Genomic DNA, 20,001 nt, shown 5'->3' on the forward strand with positions numbered 1-20,001 from the left:
TCTAAGTATCAGTTATATAAAGATATGTTAGGGACATGAAGAAAGAGAAGAAGTCTTAAAACATCTGCTGGGTAACGAGTCAAAATTTGGTGACAAAGAAAGACCCAGTAAAAGTTAAATTGTAAAAATATATTTGGGTAAATGTTTGATTTCCTGGTTTTTTACTGCAATTCTCAGGTCACCATTGGAGAGAATAAAATGGTGGTAGTTACCCAGGGATAATCCATGTGAATATAGTGTTTTAAAGTTTACTAAGTGCTGAAAGGCAAGGGAGCAAGAAATTCTAGTATAGTAGACAAGAGAAAAAGATTTCCTCAAGGACAAGTGGCTAGGTGATGCAGTGGATTAGAGTGAAAGACCCAGACTCCAGGAAGACCTGCCTCAGACACTTATCAGTTGTATGACCCATATCATCTAATCTCTTTTGGCTTCAGTTTTCTCATATGTAAAATGGAGGTGATAATAATAGCACAAAACTCCCGGGGACTGTAGTGAGGGTCCACTGAGACCATGTGTACAAAATACTTTGCAAACTTTTGTAGTATTTAAACAGAAGGAGTTCCCATTCTACTATGAGAGAGAATATTATATGTAAGATTTTAAATATAACATAATAACTTGAGGAGAAAAATAGGGAGATCAGGAAATGGCACATGAGCTGAGCTTTAGAGGAAATATGTGTTGTAAGAGATGGAGTTAATGGGATAATGTATTCCAGATTTGAGGACCTGCCTCTCTGCCTGTGGTAGAGGGGAAATAGATGGAATTATGAGTTCTCTGGGTTTAAACAGAACAAGTCTGTCCTATTTTCCAATAGAAATGTGAATCTTTCAACTAAGCTCTTTTGGTGTTTAAATTTCTCTATAATTCTCTTATATTGGTAAAAACCATAGAATACCAGAAACACAATTTATGGAATTTAAAAAAGAAGTAAGTGCCTAGGTCAATATAATCAATTCGATGTAGTAATAAATCTTCTGGAGGATATAACAAGGTTAGATGAGACATGATTCGTGTCTTCAATGGAGCTTCAGTAGTTGACTTTCTGAATACATCACTGTTAAGCTTTTGTCCTTGTTTTTACGAAATGCCCTTAGGTTGTGAAGCTCTTCCCAAATCCTCTGATTGTACCCAATCTGGTCAGAGGCCATATGAATAGCTCTGGCTTCTTACAGGTCAAGTTTGGTGCCAGAACTCTGAGTCACTACCTCCACTGAACATCATCCGGTCAGAGTATAGGCAAGGACCAGTTTGTTAGCACTCCCCTTTTTCTGTATCCTTTCTCTATTCTTTAAGCAAAATGACTCATGGAACTTTTGTCTCCCATTCATACATATCTGTTTTGGGGAGCTCATTTTGTTTTATATGTCACAGGTAAGTATATAACTGGGTTGCAAGATGTGATTGACTTTCTGTGGTGCTAAACTAAACCAGAAGTCAACTGGGTGATTTGCGTGCACCAGAGAAACCAAAAATAAATGCCAACTTCCACAGAATTGTTTATTCATCCTGTTCTCTCCAGGCCATGATTATGAATGGACCCAAATTCAATCCAAAGAATGTGTCACAAGCAGGAAACACAGAAAAAAATGAAAAGTTTTATAGACTATTGCAGCATTGATGTTGGTTAAAGATTTGGCAAGATTAATGAACAGAGTTTGAAAATAAGTTTGTAAATAACAAAAGGTGTCAGTAACATCCAAAGCCAAACAATTTTGCAAATAAGAAATTTTACAGAATTATATAACAGTAAATATAAAATCACAGAACTTATCAATTATTGAATTTATCTCTTTGTTATTTTGAAAATTATTTTCAAGCTACTTTTATGTTCTTGACCTCAAAAGCAAGATGATACTGAGCTCAAGTAAACTGAAATGGAAGTGAAATGAGTTAAATCTTGGCATTTTGATATAAACTAGCTCTTACTGGGTCATCAACAAGGGCACCTTTCAGAACTCACTCTCAGGGAAGCAGGAGGAAGACATATGTTGAATATCTTCTCAGTTGTAACACAAAGAATAGAATAACTGAGATTTCCAGTATGTCTGGTTGGTTGCTGATCTCTCTGGTGGAAACTGCAATGTAGCATAAACCTTTGGTTATGTTGTTTATAGTGAAGTTTCATTTGAAAAAGAGATATGAATTATCCAGCAGTACTTAACATTGATCCATGCAATTATGACCAGAGTTTTCCATTGTGTGTATTAGGGATATAATAAAAAATATAATAGGGATATAATAGGGATAACTCCCTGTTAAAGAAATCCTTTCTCTTTAATTGGACAAGTGCCTGTTTAAAATGGTCCTTTTTTATTCCATTATCACTGAAGACAATTGAATTCCTTCATACTGTGGCTGACTTACATATCAAAATTCAAACAGATCTTGCTTTTGTTGCATATTTAAACCTCTTTGTTATCTATTATGACAAAAACATATAAAACAAATTTGATCTCTTCTTGACCTTTTGATTTTTTTCCTTGAAGGATAGAAAGTGAACACTATTCTGATTCAAATACAATGACATTCATATTTTGATGTTGAAGGTAGAAAGTTGATACAAAATAATGAAATATTCCCCCTAACCCCCCCATACCTACCCCCAACCCTGAGCTGTGACTGGTATGGGATAGTTGGGACTTTGATATAATCATTGAAACATGGAAAACTGGGGAAGGTGTGCCTCTTCTACCCAGGGGTCACGGTTTTTTCCACTGTTGGCAAGGGACCAGCTACCCAACCACACTATATCTGTGTCTATCATGCCCCACTTCTGAACTCACTCTAATATTCTGCTTGACCTGGGGAAACTCAAACCACACAGGCTACTCAAGATCACTGGTAGTTTTCAGGAGGGAAATCAGTGGCAAGACTTCTGTTCTTCCTTTTTCTCCTTTGTAACTCATCCATAGCCTTTCCTGTCCCTATCTTTTTCCCCCTTTCCTTTTCATTATGCCCTCTGAAAATCTCTATTAAAAAAACTCTCCTTCATCTTAGATCTCTTTTCTCTCACATTTTCATCTTACAGTGCCCACTAAAATCTAGCTTACTCCTGAACACAGTTTTTTTATTGAAATTTTATTTTATTTTTCCAATTACATGCTATGGTGGTTTTTCAATATTTTTCCATTTGCAAATTGATGAGTTTCACATTTTTCTACCACCTTCTCTCCCTCCTCCTCCCACCATGGTGGCAAACAATCTGGTAAAAGTTGTATATATACATTCATGTTTAGCATATTTATACATTAGTCATTTTGTGAAAGAGATTGTCTAAGGTGAAAGAAAAAAAACATGAGAAAGGAAGGAAAAACATAAGGGAACTTTTTAAAAAGTTAACATACTATGCATTCATGGGTTACCTCTCCCCCCCCCAAATGTGGATGATATTTTCCATAACAGGTCTTTCAGGTTCTCCTTGATCTACTAAGAAGAGCTTATCCATCATAATTAATCATCTCACAGTGTTGGGTATCAGTGTATACAAATGTCCTCTTGGTTCTGTTCACTTCACTCAGCATCAGTTTATGTAATTCTTCCCAGGCTTCTCTAAAGTCTGACCACTCATGATTTCTATTAGAACAGTAGTACTCCATAACATTCATATATCATAACTTGTTCAACCCTTCCCCAAATGATAAGCATCCTCTCAATTTCCAATTCTTTGCCACTACAAAAAAGAGTTGCTATAAATATTTTTCAGAGTGAGATTTTTCCAATTTTTTTATGATTTCTTCTGGACATAGCCTAGTAGAAGAATTGCTGGATTAAAGAGTATGATCATTTTTATTGCTCTTTGGGAATAATTCCAGATTACTCTCCAACAAAGCATTAATGGAAGATTCTGTTTCTTTATATCTTCTCCAAAATTGACTTTTCCTCTTATACCCCCTAAGGTACAGGGTCCAGAAGCAGGAGATAGCATTTTCCTTGCTCCTCACTACCATTTTCAGACCCTTTCTTTGTCACAAATATTCAGCAACACCCATCTTCTTTTACAGTTCATTTTATCAGTTCATTTCATCACTTCTTATCTCTTAGTCTTTTTCTCCACCTAAATGCTTACCCCTTTCAAATACTGGACATTCTTCTTCAGCCTCTTCAACTTTATGATATGTCACTGGTCTAGCTCAATTATACTCAGCTCCCCTTGCCCAATTTAGTTTGCCCCAGGTGCCCAGTGTTTTAAGTTTTAAAGCTGTGTGTGGGTAATTTCCCATTGTGCTGAAAAGAAAGAAATATATGTCAGAGGAATGGAAAACAATTAGCTTACTTATTTGAGGGATGAATAGTAGTAAAAAAATAATAAAAGAATTGTTTGACATATTCATCACTTTGAATAGGTAGTCTTGTAGTGGACTGTATATGGACAGGTATTACAAATTAGCCATCACTGAGAAACTTTTGGGAACATTCAAGGTACAAAGATTTGGAGATTTAATTCTACCTAGAAAGAGTCAAAATTGTGTTAGTATCCTGGCCATTAACATAAGCAGACATGGCTGAGCAGTTTTTCCCAAAGGATATTGTGGAATCATTCCTTTGCTGTACCCTATGGTGTTTTGCCCTGAAGTGAGTTGTAAAAATGCATTTATTGAAATGCTTAAAAAAAAAGAGAAAGGAAAAAAAGAAATTGCTTTTGTCTTAATTTGAAATCTTTGCTTAAACACATATCCTTCCAAACTCTACCCAATGGCACACAATTTCCCTTCTGGTGAAATACCAGTAACACAATGCATATTTGGCAGAATTTGAAAAAAAAGAAAAGAAAAGGTACAAAAGAGAAGTTATTGTAAGGATCATGGAAAAACATTTATTTCTTTGCCCTCTGTAGGATACTTGACTGTGCTGATGTAAATAAATCCTTTACTTCCCACAGAATTTCATCAATATTCCTTTAGAGAGGGTTCTAGTATATCAGCAGGATTAAATTCCAGTAGAAGAGTATCTTCATTATTACAAATTTAGCTTAGATTTCATAATACATAACCATAATCTCCATGATACTACCATAATAAAATGTTAACTTGTGAAAAACCTTAAATAGCTTTATCAAATTCAATATGGAAGAAAACTGATGTACTCTAAAGCACAGAGGAAAAAAAATTTCCCTTAACTTTAGCGATAATGTGGCCAAAACCTCAAAACTTTATCATTTCAAATTTGAAAGAATAATTTTAGTGATGACTTCTTTGGTTGATGACTATTGAGAGGATAATGGCAACACAATTCTAATAATCTCTTTTATCTTTTCAGCTGTCTTATTTAACACAAAGAAATATGCTTTGGCAATTTTAATTCACAGTTTGTCTTTTCTTCCAGGGGCTACAACCCTAATTGCTGTTTCCCATCAGGAAGTCAAGTCAAAGTTAACATATTGACAGATGTGACTGATAAATGTCTGACTTACATTTATATCCTCATCTTAATTCACAGAGCTCTGCTGAAGAAACGTATGGTATAAAAGAATAAAAGTATAAAATCTTACACTAGAAGACCATTTTATAAGGTAAGAGTTTGTTTCTTCTTTAAAAAACAATAATGGAAGAAGGGTATAATGCTGCAAGATGGCACAATTTGATTGTATTTATTATTAATGTGATGTGTCCTATTCCCATATTTACTTATATTTTCACATCTAAAAGCTTTAAGATAAGTATACAAGGCCATGGACTTAAAACCATCGATTTTGTTGTTTGTTGGACTATAGATTAAATCTCAAGGGGAAAACAAGGCAGCTTTCCATATCTTTTCCTTTTAAGATTGTTTTAATAAACCATGAAATGTGAAACTTTCAAAGAGAACAGAACTCAGCAGAAACTCTAAGAGTAAACAAATATGCCTCTGTAAGAACTAGAGATTGAATTGACTGAGGAAAGAATTGAGTGTGTTGGCATTCCCCCATCCTCACCCCACCAAAAACATACCAAAAATCTTCTGAGATACTGCTGTCTACATGCTTTCTCATGTCACACAATGAGGTCAGGTTGTTTAAAAGTCTATTTGGAAAGTTTTGTTAGCTTTTATTTTTACTTTCTTCCCCCATTTCTATGAGATGGAAGAAACTTTAAAGTTCATCTATGAAACTTTATCAGCTTTAGAACAGAGATAGCATTGGTAGATCTTCAATGCCATCTCAATTGTGATCTGTTGCCAGTGTAGGGAAGAAAATCTTGTTCAAAGATCTAGATCATGCTACAAAGAACTGTATAAAGTCTTTTTTCAACAATGATGTCTGCCTAATGGAATTTATGAGAGAGAGAGAGAGAGAGAGAAAGAGAGAGAGAGAGAGAGAGAGAGAGAGAGAGAGAGAGAGAGATTGTTCAGACATTTCATCCCATATCTTTTTTATGCCTCCAACTCTCTTATGGGAATTTTTCACAAGCTTTGAACTAAGAAAATGGACAGCATTCAAGATTTTATGATATTTGCACTATTAATTTCTGTTGTTTTCTTCTGAAAAATCTTTATTTGGGGTAATCTTCAGAGTTTAAAAAAAAAGTTTAATGAGTTAAACACCAAAATAGGCTTACAATATCCATTGGGTATCAAGGGAGATTTTGTATGAATTACTCAATTTTGATGGTGTTTATTCAGTTGATAAGAGTTTAGAACTGTTCTGAAATTACCAATTAAGCCTAACAAACCAGTAATGCTTTGAAAAGTAGACAATAGGGGCAGCTAGGTGGCATAGTGGATAAAGCACTGGCCTTGGAGTCAGGAGTACCTGGGTTCAAATCTGGTCTCAGATACTTAATAATTACCTAGCTGTGTGGCCTTGGGCAAGCCACTTAACCCCATTTACCTTGCAAAAACCTAAAAAAAAAAAAAGTAGACAATATAGATATTTTTTTGTCTCCTTTCAGAAGTGATGTAAACATTCTGATTGCAAAGCTGATAAAATATTTTCATTGTTTCCACTACAGTCCTACTTCAATATTATATCATAATATGGATATTACCCTGAATTCTTGATGGCTTCCAAATCGTGATAGTTCTTACAGGCCCCAAGTCAGAGTCCAATTCTGATCAAGGACTAGCTATGGTCACCAGAATGTTGACCACCAAGTAAGATAGTTTTTCCTCCTAAAACAATTCATTTAAAATTTAAGTTTAAGTCATTTAAATTTTAAATGATCTGTTAAAGTTTGCTGTGCTAACAGTTTGTACTGGGGAAGGAAGAACCCACAGTGATGAAATCACAGTGGTATGCATTTTCAGTTGATGAGACTAGCATAGATGAACTTTAAAATTCCTTCCATCTCTAAACCTATGATTCTTACTTTGAATCTACAACTTAATTTTCAGGCTTAAATCTACTTCATATACTACTTTTCAAGAAAGATACTTGCTACATGAAGTGAGTCCCATTCACGATGAGAAGCAATGTAATTAAAAAGATACACATTAGAGTAGAGGATAAAAAAGCCAATTCAAATAATAAAAGTGCTTGGGAGATGAAAAAATTTCCATACTGTTTTTAGTTAAAATAGCCTCATAATATTCTAGTATTTAGAATGAGATAGGTCAACTTTTCTTAGTCTCTCAACTGTAAGTTAATATGTTATGTGATAACCCTATTGGTGACTTACAAATGACAGTTAATAGAAAAAAGTAAAAACAAAACAAAACAAAAAACTTTCAGGAATGAAGAGGGACAAGCATAAAGAATTGCATTGTACCCTTAAAGATAACAGTAAGGGGCCCTACAACAGATGCTTTCCCATTTTAGATATCTCTCTGGTCTCTAAGGGAATTTCCCTGGCCCGAGTACCTTATTTTCTCTTTTTCTTATTGTTTAAGAGACATGAGATTTAAAACCTCTTTTCTGAAATAACAAATGGAATAAAGTACAGTTCCAACTCTTTGAATGCTTGCTAGTTTTCTGATCATTTTGGCTTGGCTTTTTTTTAAGGCTACTGAATTAACTTTTTGGCTCTTAGGCACCACCAGAGCCACTAAAATGTCTCATTTTTCTTTCCATTAATGGTTTAATCTGGTCGAAACTAAATATTGGGTGTCTTCTCCATTCCTTTCCCTTGCAATACAATGACCCAACTTTGTTGTGACTCGCTGCTATTCTCAGCATTTCTGAAGCTTGCTCCTATTCAGGACATCCGAAGGCTATTCAGGGATTTGACCTTCGACTTGATAGTCGCAGAGTTTTTATGTAGCTAACTCCTTAGAGTTTTCTGTAGCTTTTCCCACAGTCATCATAGTAGTGAGGCTTCTGAGTGGAGCCAGCTTCAGTCAAAATTATGAAGTAGACAAAGTTACTATTTCACAGGCTCCTTTTTTCCCTTTTTTGATAGCATGTTTGTCCTCTCAGAGAACTGTACACCAAAGTGATGAAGTGATAGTGGTGGAATTTCAAGCAATAGCTACTAAGTGGGCATAATGGCCTTCTCTATGTCCTATGAAATCATATGATGACTACTTATTGAATTGCTTGCCTCCTACCCCCTTAAGAGTCTGCCCTAGATTCCCTTCTCTTTTTACACTCTTTCCTGGGTAAGTTCATACACTTCCACATATTTATTTGTGACTAACAAATTTCCATATCCAGTTCAAATCACTTCCATGAATTTCAGTTTCTTATGTCTAGAAAATTTCTAGGTGGCTGCTCCTTCTAGAATCTCAAATGCTCCATATTCAAATTTACTTTTTTTTCTTGCTTACCTGTAAGAAATTCATTCCTTCTTTAGCTAAAACTCTTAGAAAGCTTTAGTATCCTTTTCAGATCTCCCCCCATCCCAGCTACTAATGCCTCTCAAAACTGCCTTGTATTTATTTATCTTATGAATTTAATTTCTTCATAAGATGTGAATGCACATCTTGTCTCCCCAGATAATATACAAGATCACATTAGTATAAAACTGTTTTTTTTCCCCACATTTGTATTCCAAGAGCCTGATAGAATTCCTACCATATAACAGAAATTTGATAAATGTTTGTTAAATCATTGAATTTACACGGAACTTCCCTACTCTTGTTCCTCAAAACCTTGGAAACATCTTTGGCTCTTCCATATCCTTTATCTTTCATAACCAAAACATTGCTAAGTCCCATTGATTCTACTGCCAACATTTATTGCATTTGTCCCTTCTTTCTTTTCATCTCTTGTTCAAATGTTCTTCACAGCTCACCTGACTGTACTTAAAAAAAGCTTTAGTGAAATGTCTTGTTTTTACATTACAGATATTTAAGATCATTCCCACTTCTTGAAAGGTCTCTTACAATGAAGTATTTTGGTTAAGTAACACTAATAATACAACCTTGTCTGAAAGTGTATGTAACATTTCACATCTGTAATGCTTTTGCTTCTCACTTTTACTTACTTAACAGAAATTCTTTTTCTTTCCCTCCCACTCTTTATGCCAGTAGCTGGGATCTTTGTATTTATTGAATACAAATCTATGAGATAAAATTACTTCTGTATGTTCTGAACCTAATCTAGTTCACTAATTGATCTACTAAATTTTTAACCAATATAAAATTATTTTAATATTATTATTACAGCCAGGTGGCACAGTGAAGAGAGTTCTAGGTCTGGAATCAGTAAAATTCATTTTTCTGAGTTCAAATCTAACCTCAAATACTTAACTGTATGATCCTGGGCAAGTCATTTAGCCCTCTTTGCCTAAGTTTCCATCTGTGTTAAATGATTTCTCTTTTGGCCTCCATCAGTCTCTACATTGTATTATTCTTATTTGAGAACATATTACATGATATCCAAATAGTAGATATAATTTGCTTGAGGGTAAGATTGTATCTTTTTTTAAATCTTTTTAATCCTTATTACATTTTAGGGACTTCATAAATGTTTGCTAAATTGATTTGAATTTGATGTTAGCGGTTTCCGTCCTTCCTTCCTCCCCATTACCCTGAAGATAAATAGTCTCCATGCAATGCTTTAAAATTTGCTCTTTTGGGGTGGCTAGGTTGCACAGTGGATAGAGCACTGGCCCTAGAGTCAGGAATACCTCAGTTCAAATCCAGCCTCAGACACATAATAATTACCTAGCTGTGTGGCCTTGGGCAAGCCACTTAACCCCATTTGCCTTGCAAAATCCTAAAAAAAAAAATTGCTCTATGTAATGTCTTTGAAAAGGAAAAAATCTGTTCATTGCTGGAGGTACTTATTGCTGATGAAATGGTATTCTTTTTTTAAGGCCTCAGACACTTAATAATTACCTAGCTGTGTGGCCTTGGGCAAGCCACTTAACCCCCATTGCCTTGTAAAAAAAAAACTAAAAAAAAGACATGTAGCTTTCTCTTTACCAAGTAAATATTATGTATGAATAAAGGGGAAGAGAAAATTTACATACTAAATAGCAAATCAGTATCATTATAAAATCTATTTTGCTTGCACTTCATCAACAATGAGTTTCACTATTGAGAATGGAACCCTTATAATGAAATTTTTTTGGTTTTGCTTTTGTTGTTAAAGTTTAAGACATTTCAACACTATATTGTGATGAAGAGAATTGATACTATGTAATTAAATCCAACAGTGAAGATCTGAATCATTTTTGTATCCAGTAAGAAAAGTTTGAAGATAAAAAGTTGTAACTTAAAAGAAGAGTCATAGGATTCAGTACTAAGAGTATTCCATTTGAGGCCTACACACATGGAGTGACTTGCTCAAGATTACACAAATACTTGGTACTCTGATGTCATTTACACTGATCCTTAGAAATGTTTTATTGTGACTTTAGATGATAATGTATGATAATGATATTTTTATGCACATTGAAACTTGATTTTAAATGTGTACAAAAACAGTACTGGGCCTTAATCATATCAGAGATTTATTGGTTACTTGCATCTGTCAACTACAAAGAAATAAAACCTGAATCAGCATTTTAAAAATGCTTATGAATTTATTCACTCTTCTGCCCCAGCTATGGGAGTATATTTCTAATCTCTTATGTTCATTCTTTCATTCAAGAAATATTCAGATCAATATAATTCAACATTGATTAACAACACAGGAAATAATAGTGGTTGTGAAGTCAAAGTTAAAGTTTCATCTCAGCCACTGCTTTATCTATATGACTTTCAACAAGTCATTTTGACATTGGGATTCAGTTTCTTCAACATGAAATAATGAATTGTACTAGATATCTTCTAAGATTCCTCCTAGATTTATATTCATGATCATTGTGCATTCAAAGATTTTAGGATATACAAAGAATAAAACAAAGTCTCTCCCCTCAAAAAGCTTGTGGTACATAATAATGTATTTATTCATTTTATTCATGCCCTATCCCATTAATTTTGGAGGGGAAATTGTTTTATCTCTTCATGATCATTATTTCCCATACACATATATACTAGCACCCCAGATTGGGTGCTTTTGTTGTCAGCAGCTGCAGCTGCCCTTTGAAGGCTTTTTAAAGAGTAATTCATAAGATATGAATATCTCTGTAATGTTAAATATTGCTTAAGAATTCATTCTTCAACACTTTTCATCTGTTCTAAACAACCCAGCCGAGAGGTTCAGCCAGAAAGAAAATTATACCTATAGTGGCAGTAGCAATCAATTTTCTTGCATAATTCCCATCTCTCTCCCTTGACTATGTTTTAGAGAGAAAATACATGCTTAAAAATTGATTTGGGGGTGATTGTGAGGGAGAGGGGATAATTATATAAGTAAATGCATTGTAATTGATTGTTGGTTCTTAATGCTTAAGAACTTTGAAAATATCTACATTTACTATTGTGGCTGATCAATTATTTTTAGACTTTTATTAGTTGTCTGCTATGTATCAAGCTCTGTGATACACATGGGAATACATATTCAAAAGTGAGATAGCCTTGTCTCTTAAGGAACTTGTACTAATTTCACCAAACTAATATATTATCAAAGTTGCAATTTTATATTTTTATAAAATTTTCTGATGTCATTGAGACCATGTTGCTAGAAAATCATTCCTTCATGACAGTTATATATCAAAATATTGCTCTTATGTGAAATATTTATTAAAATTGAATATATTTAGAAGCATAATCCTGGTAATTTTTCTAATGATCTGTTATTTCATTGCTAGAAATATTAGGTGCTGAACACCTAATACCATTAGCACAGGGAACCCCTAAGTGAGGTAATCAATGCAGGTCAACACCTTTTAATCAACTTGTAAACTTAGAGAGTTTGCACTGAGCAAATAAGTGACTTACTCAGGGTCATATAGCCACTATTTGTCTGAAGACAGACTTCAACCCAGGACTTCCATACTATGATGCCAACTCTCCAGCCTAACAACAAAAGGCAGTTAGAACATACTGCCTTTGAATATACCTCCATTTTCAAAGCTAATTATTTATAAAGTACAAACAACATTTATTTAATTGCATTAAACCAATAATGGCATGAGGTAATTGGTTGGGCAGAAGCTAGAGCACTGAACCTGGAGTCAGAAAATCTTCAGTTCAGATCCAGACTCAGACAACTGTGTGACCCTAGACATGTCACTTAACCTTATATAGGATAAAAATACTAAGATAATTTAGAATAAAAATATAGGATAAAAGCACCTACTTCAAAGGACCAAATGAGAAAATAATTGTGAAGCATTTAGCACATGGTATGTGTTAAATACTTATCCCTTCTGCCTTCCTCTCTAAACCCTTTGAGTATTTATAGCCTAGTGAGATAAGACAAGTAGACATATAGAAGCCTAAGTAACTGACTCTGTAGACTCAAGTTTCTACATAGCCACCAATGAAAATAAACTAAATGTTGACATATGTGCTATGTGGGTGTCTTGTCATCTCCCCTCCTGACATCTGGACATTTCATCCATGGTTGCTCATTGAAAAGATTAGATTCTGACAGTAGGTTTATCTGGGGACTAAGTAAATGAAACCCTAGAAGGAACTGGAGGTTGAAGTGTATCTTCAATTCTTAAAGGTAGGGTCAAAAGTAGCCATCATGTGCAACTGTAAAATTAAATCACACCTTTAGTTTTTGAAGGCAAAGAAAAAATATGAAGTTAAATATGTATACTTTTGATAAAAAGTTTAGTTATATAGATAATTAATGGTTGAATAATTTAGAAACAAAATCAAGTTTTTATGGTTATGAGAGAGAACAATGTATTTTGCAAGGGTTGAGTAGGATATGTGACATAAAACCCTGAAAAGACTTTTTTTTTCCAGTAACTTTGTAGAAATTCTCATTCAGATTTCTGCTTTGTGAATTCGTTAGTGTGCTACAATTAAACAATGGAGCATGCCAGACTATGCCACAGTGTTGATTAATGCATTCCTTGAATGTGTTGATTAATGTGTTCCTGGGCTGCAGCCTTATGTCCTGACTGCACCTGAGGTGTTCTCTAATCAGCAGTGCTTAAACTGCCATTCCAATCACATTTTGGTGTTTACACACAGTTTTTTATGCATGGACAGAATGTCTGGAAGTATTCTATGGAAAAAAATAAAAGTGGAAAAGCATTTTATGTGAATAGTCTTGCTATAGATTCAGTTGGGACTTTATCAATTAAAGAAATTACAGAAGAAAGTCACTGAATTTGAATAGATAATAATGCTTTGTGTTTCTTCAGAATATTTTATCTCTTGAATTCTTTTAAATTATTCAAATTTAGTTTTAAAAAAGATTATCAGCATGCTTATTATGTACCATGATAACCTAAATGAGGAAGAAAAAGATATCCAAATATGATTTTAGTTTTCTGGTTTTTTTTAGTTTGGTAAATTCAGGGTTTGGTCAATGACTAGAACCAAAAGAGTAACTTTTAATTCATTCATTTCAGTTAGATAAAAATTCAGAATTCTGAGAATAGCTGCATTCAAAAAGTAACTATTAATTCATTGATGTCGATTGGGAAGGTTTCTAGTACCTTGTTCTGGGAATTTGTCCTTGGCCTCATAATGTTTACTATTTTTTTTTCAATGACTTGGATAAATGCATAGATAGAATATTGACAGTTTTATCAGACGGACACAATTCTGTCAATGAATGATAAAATTGAGATCCCAAAATATCTTAGCTGGCTAGGAATTTGGGTTAAGGCAAATATGGTATAAGAGGGGATAAGTGAAAAGCGTTTCACTTGGTTAAGAAGTTAACTTCATGCATTCAAGATAGGCTCAATATCTGTTTTAAAAATATTAGAGGGAATTTGCAGGCTCAATGGGTACTAAAAAGACCCAGAATTATTGTGGATTGTATTAAGAAAACACAGACCAAAAGATGTACAGATCAAGGATGATAGTCCCATTTTACTCTGCCCTCATTAGAATATATAAAAAGTTTGGGGCATTACATTCTACTAAGGACATTGGTCACTTTCAGTACCTCTCAGATGAGGCCAAAAACGAATAAAGGTGAGCCTTAAGCTTCAAGGATCAGTTGAAAAAGAACTGGGCATGTTTAACCTGAAAAAAAGAGAAGATTTAAGGTAGACTAGGATAACTGTCTTCAAATATTTGCAGGACTTCTTGTCTACAGAGAGTGGATAAAACTAGGTTCTGTGAAATGGCTATTCTGAGTGGCAGATTTCAGTTCTTTGTAAGAAAAACTTATTGATAAGAGGAATACAAAAAGTAGAATGAGTTGCCTTGAGAGGTGATGGACTCTCCTTCATAGGAAGTCCTTGACCAGAGGTTAGATTAATATTCTGTCAGCAGTGTTGTCAGAAAGATTCACATTCAGGTGCTCAAGTTTTCTATTTGATGAGATTAGGTATAATAATTGGTATCCTCCCCTTTTCATCAAGCTAGTGTTATTTAATTGTCATTCTGTTCCAGTTCCAGATACAACTTTTCCTGTTACGTTATCAAATTCATATTAAACCAATTTTTATCCACTGCTTATTCTTGCAAAGGTTTAGCTGTTTGCAATTCTAGTTCTTGGTGGGAAATAGAGTGTTACCTCCCAACATACACACACACACACACACACACACACACACACACACACACACACACACACGGTCCATTTTTACTTTCCTTTGTTGTAGACACTAGAATTTGTTTGAGGGGTTTCCAAACTTACAATTCCTGAGTTTCTGATTCTCTATGAAAAGTTGCTCATTCTCTTTCAGGAATACAGACAGGTAGACAAGAATTATAAATGTCTGATGACAGAAGTATTTCTCTTTCAGTGTTCAGGGAAGGCAAGAGGTTCCATCTGACATTTGATAATTAACAAAAAAATTAAATGACTTTAAAAAATGTGGATATCTATATATAAACTTTTCATTTATATTATATAGGAGGATATAATTTTGGTTCAAATTTACAAATAATAGAAACAGACCAGATGTTTTTGAGGAAACTAATCTTAGGGAGTTGTTTTTTGTTTTTGTTTTTTGATCAGCAGAGAAGGTCCTTTAAATATGTGGCAAGTTGCAATAAGAAATGCATAGAAGAATAGTCTGCATTTGTGATTAGACATGCATTTCCCTTGGTCTGCTTAAATTCTGCAAGTATAGAAAGGATAAACAAAGGAGAAGCAGTGAGCATAATTAATCCATTTTTTTTTTCTATAAAGCTTTTGATACTGTATCACACAAAAGCTTTGCTTACAGAGACTGTTAGCATGATAAAACAAAGGCCACAGAAGAATAAAAAGGATATTTCAATGTGGGAAGAGACAGAGATATAAGAAGACAGGAATAAAAATTTGGTTCCTGTATCTTTCTGTTTTTTATTTTCTGTATCGCATTAATCAATGAGTTAAGTGCTATTGGTCAAATGAATTGTTTCTCAGAACTACATTTATTGAGGAGTCGATAAATACAATTAGACAAAACTACAAGATTAAAGAGCTGGAAAATGGATACAAGTTGTAGATGCATTGGAATATTCATTTACTTTAACTACAAATATGTTTCAGTATTATTATCTACTTGAAGACATGATATTCTTCCTTACTGATTTTCCATGTAGCATGGTTAAATCCTAGTGACAGGAACACAACTGCTAAAAATGACTGGAAGTATTGTCTTAGAAAAGTATGTAAAAGGAGACTAGTGACAATTGAATTACAGTCTAAGAGACACTGAATAAGCGTTAGTTGAACTGAAGTTATCTATTGGTTAATTACTGTACTATAATTGGAAATAGTTCTAAAAACTTGCAACCACTTTTATTCCCTCTTTCCTATAAAATCACTTAGAATAACACTATAAAGATTTTTTAGCAAGCCCTGAATGCTGATGGAAAATGGTGAAGTATGTTTTTCCTTTTATAAAATGCCTCACTTTTTCATAATGAACTCTTGTCAACCAGCAGTATATCCCCATCAAACACACACACACACACACACACACACACACACACACACACACACACACACACACATACACTTCAGAGACAAAGAATTTGGGTTCAAAACTATTTGGCATCTAAGTCAAGTCACTTAATATTTCATTCTGTAAATTATATGACATGACACACAAATGCCATTTGAAAAAAGAAATGAACAATTATTAAACTATGAAGATAGAATTTGAGCTGAGGATCCAGAAAGACTCAAATTAATAAAAGAGAAGGGAAGAGAAGGGAGGAAGGAATAGATGCATTCAGACAGAATGGTTCAATTTGGAGAAGGCTTGTATAGGAAAATAATAAGAGGTAATTTTAGAATGGTAAGTAGGAAAAACTTAAACATTGAGCACCTGGCTAAGGATTGTGGACAATATACCTGCCCTTGACAGTGAGGATTCATTGAAGGTTTTTGAACAGAGTAGGAGATTACTAAACTGGTAATTTTTTAAATTGGACTAGGACTAGGAAGACCATTTAGGAAACTATTGCCATGGTCAGGCTTCTGGTAGTGATGGTCTAATCTACAGTAGTGATAGTAGAAATGGAAAACGAAGGGGGCATGCAACACTTTTTTTAATAAAATGAGACTAAAGAGAAGTTCTTTAATGAAATGTGTTTAAAATCCCCCAGTTGTACTTTCTTGGTCTTTTTATTCAAATTAGCCAAAAGGTTTTGGCATAAGATTTCACTGGTAACATCAATGACTTTAAAGAAGAAATGTGAAATGTGATAATAAATCATTCCAGTTTATTTTTGGAATTCTCAAACTTTTTGGAAAAGGGGAATTCTTCTTGAAAATGCACTGTTGCCAATAAGAAGAAAAATGATGTGATCCATCTAAGAAAATATATAGATTTTAAAACTAAGAAGTTAAGCACTAAATGGGGGATTGCAGAGAGAGGATAGATAGCATGTACACAATTCAAACTAAAATTCTTTTTGCAGTAAATAGTAGATATAAAGGGAAAATGCCAAGGACAACAATGAAGGGAAACTTTATTGGAAAAGAGTTGCAATGTTTTCTAAAATGAGGTAGAAGTTAAAAAAAAAACACTTTATTAATTTAGGAATATTCCCGAAAAGACTGCAGTTTTTCCAATAAGCATTTCTCATTTAAAAATCTTTCATATATCTGGATCAAGGTAATTAAACCATGGGGAACATGCTGAGATTAATCACAATTTTCAGAATTAATATTATAAAGTGACACAGCAAGGCATCGAGATTGTGTTAATTATAGATATGTTATGATCTCTAGTACATTTAGTAGATCTTCCAATATATTGAATGAAGGAACTCCTTCACATAAGACTTTGTTTTTAAATACGCAGCTATGATTTCACCAGTGTATGACTCAAAGAGGAAACCCCTTCTACCAGTGCAGACCAGCAGCCTTTTTGTTATTTTTTAAAGTGTCCTGAGGATAGTGAGACATTAAATGGGTTACTTGCCCAGGGTCATAGTCCCTATATATGATAAGTAGGTCTTCTTGAATTTGAGGTCAGACCTCTACCCACAACTTGATCCTGAGATCTTTATTGTGCCTTTTTTATTTATTTTTGTTACATTTTAGATTCCAAACTGCCTCCCTTCTGCCTTCCACACCCCGCATCAGGGAAAGCAAACATTTGACAGAGATATAGAAATATATGTAAAACCATACTATACATACTTCCATTTATCAATTCTTTTTCTGGAGATGGATAGCATCTTTCTTAATAGGTTGCTTGTAATTCATTTGAATATTTATAATACTCAGAATAACTTGATTGTTCACAGCTGTTTATAGTTTCTTAGTATAAATAAAGGGTACTGCGGTAGGTGGCGTGCTGGATAAATAGCCAGGACTAGAGTCAAGAAGACTAAAATTCAAATTGGGCCTCAGACATTTACTATCTGTGAGCCTGGGCAAATCATTTAACTTTATTTGCCTCAGTTTCTTCATCTGTAAAATGAACTGAAGAGGGAAACAGCAAGCCACTCCAGTATCTTTGACAAGAAACCCCAAATAAGATCATGAAGAGTTGAACATAACTGAAATGTCTGGACAGTGACAACTTTTCCCACCCCAAATCAAGTTAAATGGAAAATGGTCTCAATTTTCTAAAAGGGAAAAATTTTCTAAAGAATGGTAATTGAAAAGTTGAAACTACTATCATATATGCCTACTTTTTTCATATTTTGTATCTTGTTAAAATGATTTATACTTGTATGAAGTACAAATTACTTCTACATCTTAAGAAATATAGAAATGAATGAAAGATATAAAGAAGTAAGATTTCAATTGTAGAATCCATTAATTTTTCATCTAAGAAATTACTCAGAGCAATATGTGTCTTCTCTGAGAAGGAGACTCCTATTTATAAATTTAGTTCATACAAGATTCTCTGAGACAATCTACACTGGAAAAAACAAATGGATGAAAAATATTTATTACTTCAGTAATGGCATGTAGTTGTATGGGCCTTTGTAGAATGATCTGGTACCAAAACTGAAGAAGAGAAAAAGAATGAGTCAGTATGTTTGAAATTTTGCAGCATTTTGAAAAATCTTAAGATGCTTCCTAAAACAAAAACCCATGTTTTTTCATTCTAATGCTCTTCCAATGATGCTCTATAGTTACGAGTCATGAAGCATTACAGTTCTGGAAGAATACCAATTACTGATGACCCAAAAAGCTATAGAAAAACATATGGTAGGCTGAACCATATTACCAGTGATATATATGTATATATATATATATAGTAATTTAAATTACATTTCAGGAAATGAAAATAGTGAAGGATAACTGATGTACCTTCCAAATGCTGCACTCTAATCCAAACCCTTCATTTTACAAGTGAGGAAATAGAGTATAAAGAGAATAAATGATTTTCCCAATATGACACAGCTAGAAAGTATCAGAGCCAGGATTAGAACCCAAATTTTTTTATTCTAAATTTAAATGTCCTTTCCATTGTATATCCTCTATAGAGCATTTTGAGAGATAGCATGGATAAAAATCACAAAAAATGAAACAGTGAAAATAGATTATACTATGCATTGATAGAGTCCACATTGAGGAAATTGCATATCCACTGACATATATATGAAGAAAATCACTCAAGCTTCCTATTTTTTTTCATTTAAATAGGAGAAGCTGAAAAATTAATAAATTCAAGTTGGTACTCTCTTCTACTAGGCAGCTAGGTAGCCCAGCTGATAAAATAGCAGACTAAAGAAAACCTGAATTCAAGTCTAGATACAAGATTTATTAGCTATGTACAAGTTAATTCACCCCTGCCCCAGTTGTAAAATAGGAATATCAATGCCACCTCCCTCCCAGGGTTGTTAGGAGCAAATGAGATATTTGTAAGTAATGCTTATCTCAGTGCCTTCCACATAGTAAGCCATTCCCTTCCTTGCCCCCTTCATCTTACTCTAGCATCATCGTGTGGATGTGGGGAGGTGATGCATGTCTAAGCTTTTCCAGAGTTTCTTTCTGAAGTTTATATTAACTATTTCTTGATTATATTCACAGTTGACTCAGAGGTGCTCAGTTTCCAGTCCTTCTAAATGGTCTTTGTGAAAATTGTATTAGTAGAATTTTAAAAGTGGGGCAAGACTCATCCAAGGGAAATACCACATCTTTACATTATTTCTTAGTTTTGACCTTCAGAGAAATGGCCAACTTTATCAGCATGGTTGCCTTTTCCACCA

At 33.9% G+C, this 20,001-nt stretch overlaps 1 protein-coding gene across 15 annotated transcripts in view; it reads left to right on the plus strand.

Annotated features, from left to right (window-relative positions):
- NRCAM (neuronal cell adhesion molecule) overlaps window positions 1–20,001 on the plus strand; it is a 302,674-nt gene that overhangs the window by 160,075 nt on the left and 122,598 nt on the right. For all 15 annotated transcript variants that reach the window (XM_074193908.1, XM_074193918.1, XM_074193911.1 and 12 more), the window contains one exon: window positions 5,440–5,512. The gene's annotated coding sequence lies outside the window, so the exon portion shown is untranslated. The remainder of the gene's footprint in view (window positions 1–5,439; window positions 5,513–20,001) is intronic.

This window comes from Macrotis lagotis, chromosome 7 (assembly GCF_037893015.1).
Source record: "Macrotis lagotis isolate mMagLag1 chromosome 7, bilby.v1.9.chrom.fasta, whole genome shotgun sequence".
NCBI classification, from domain to species: domain Eukaryota; kingdom Metazoa; phylum Chordata; class Mammalia; order Peramelemorphia; family Peramelidae; genus Macrotis; species Macrotis lagotis.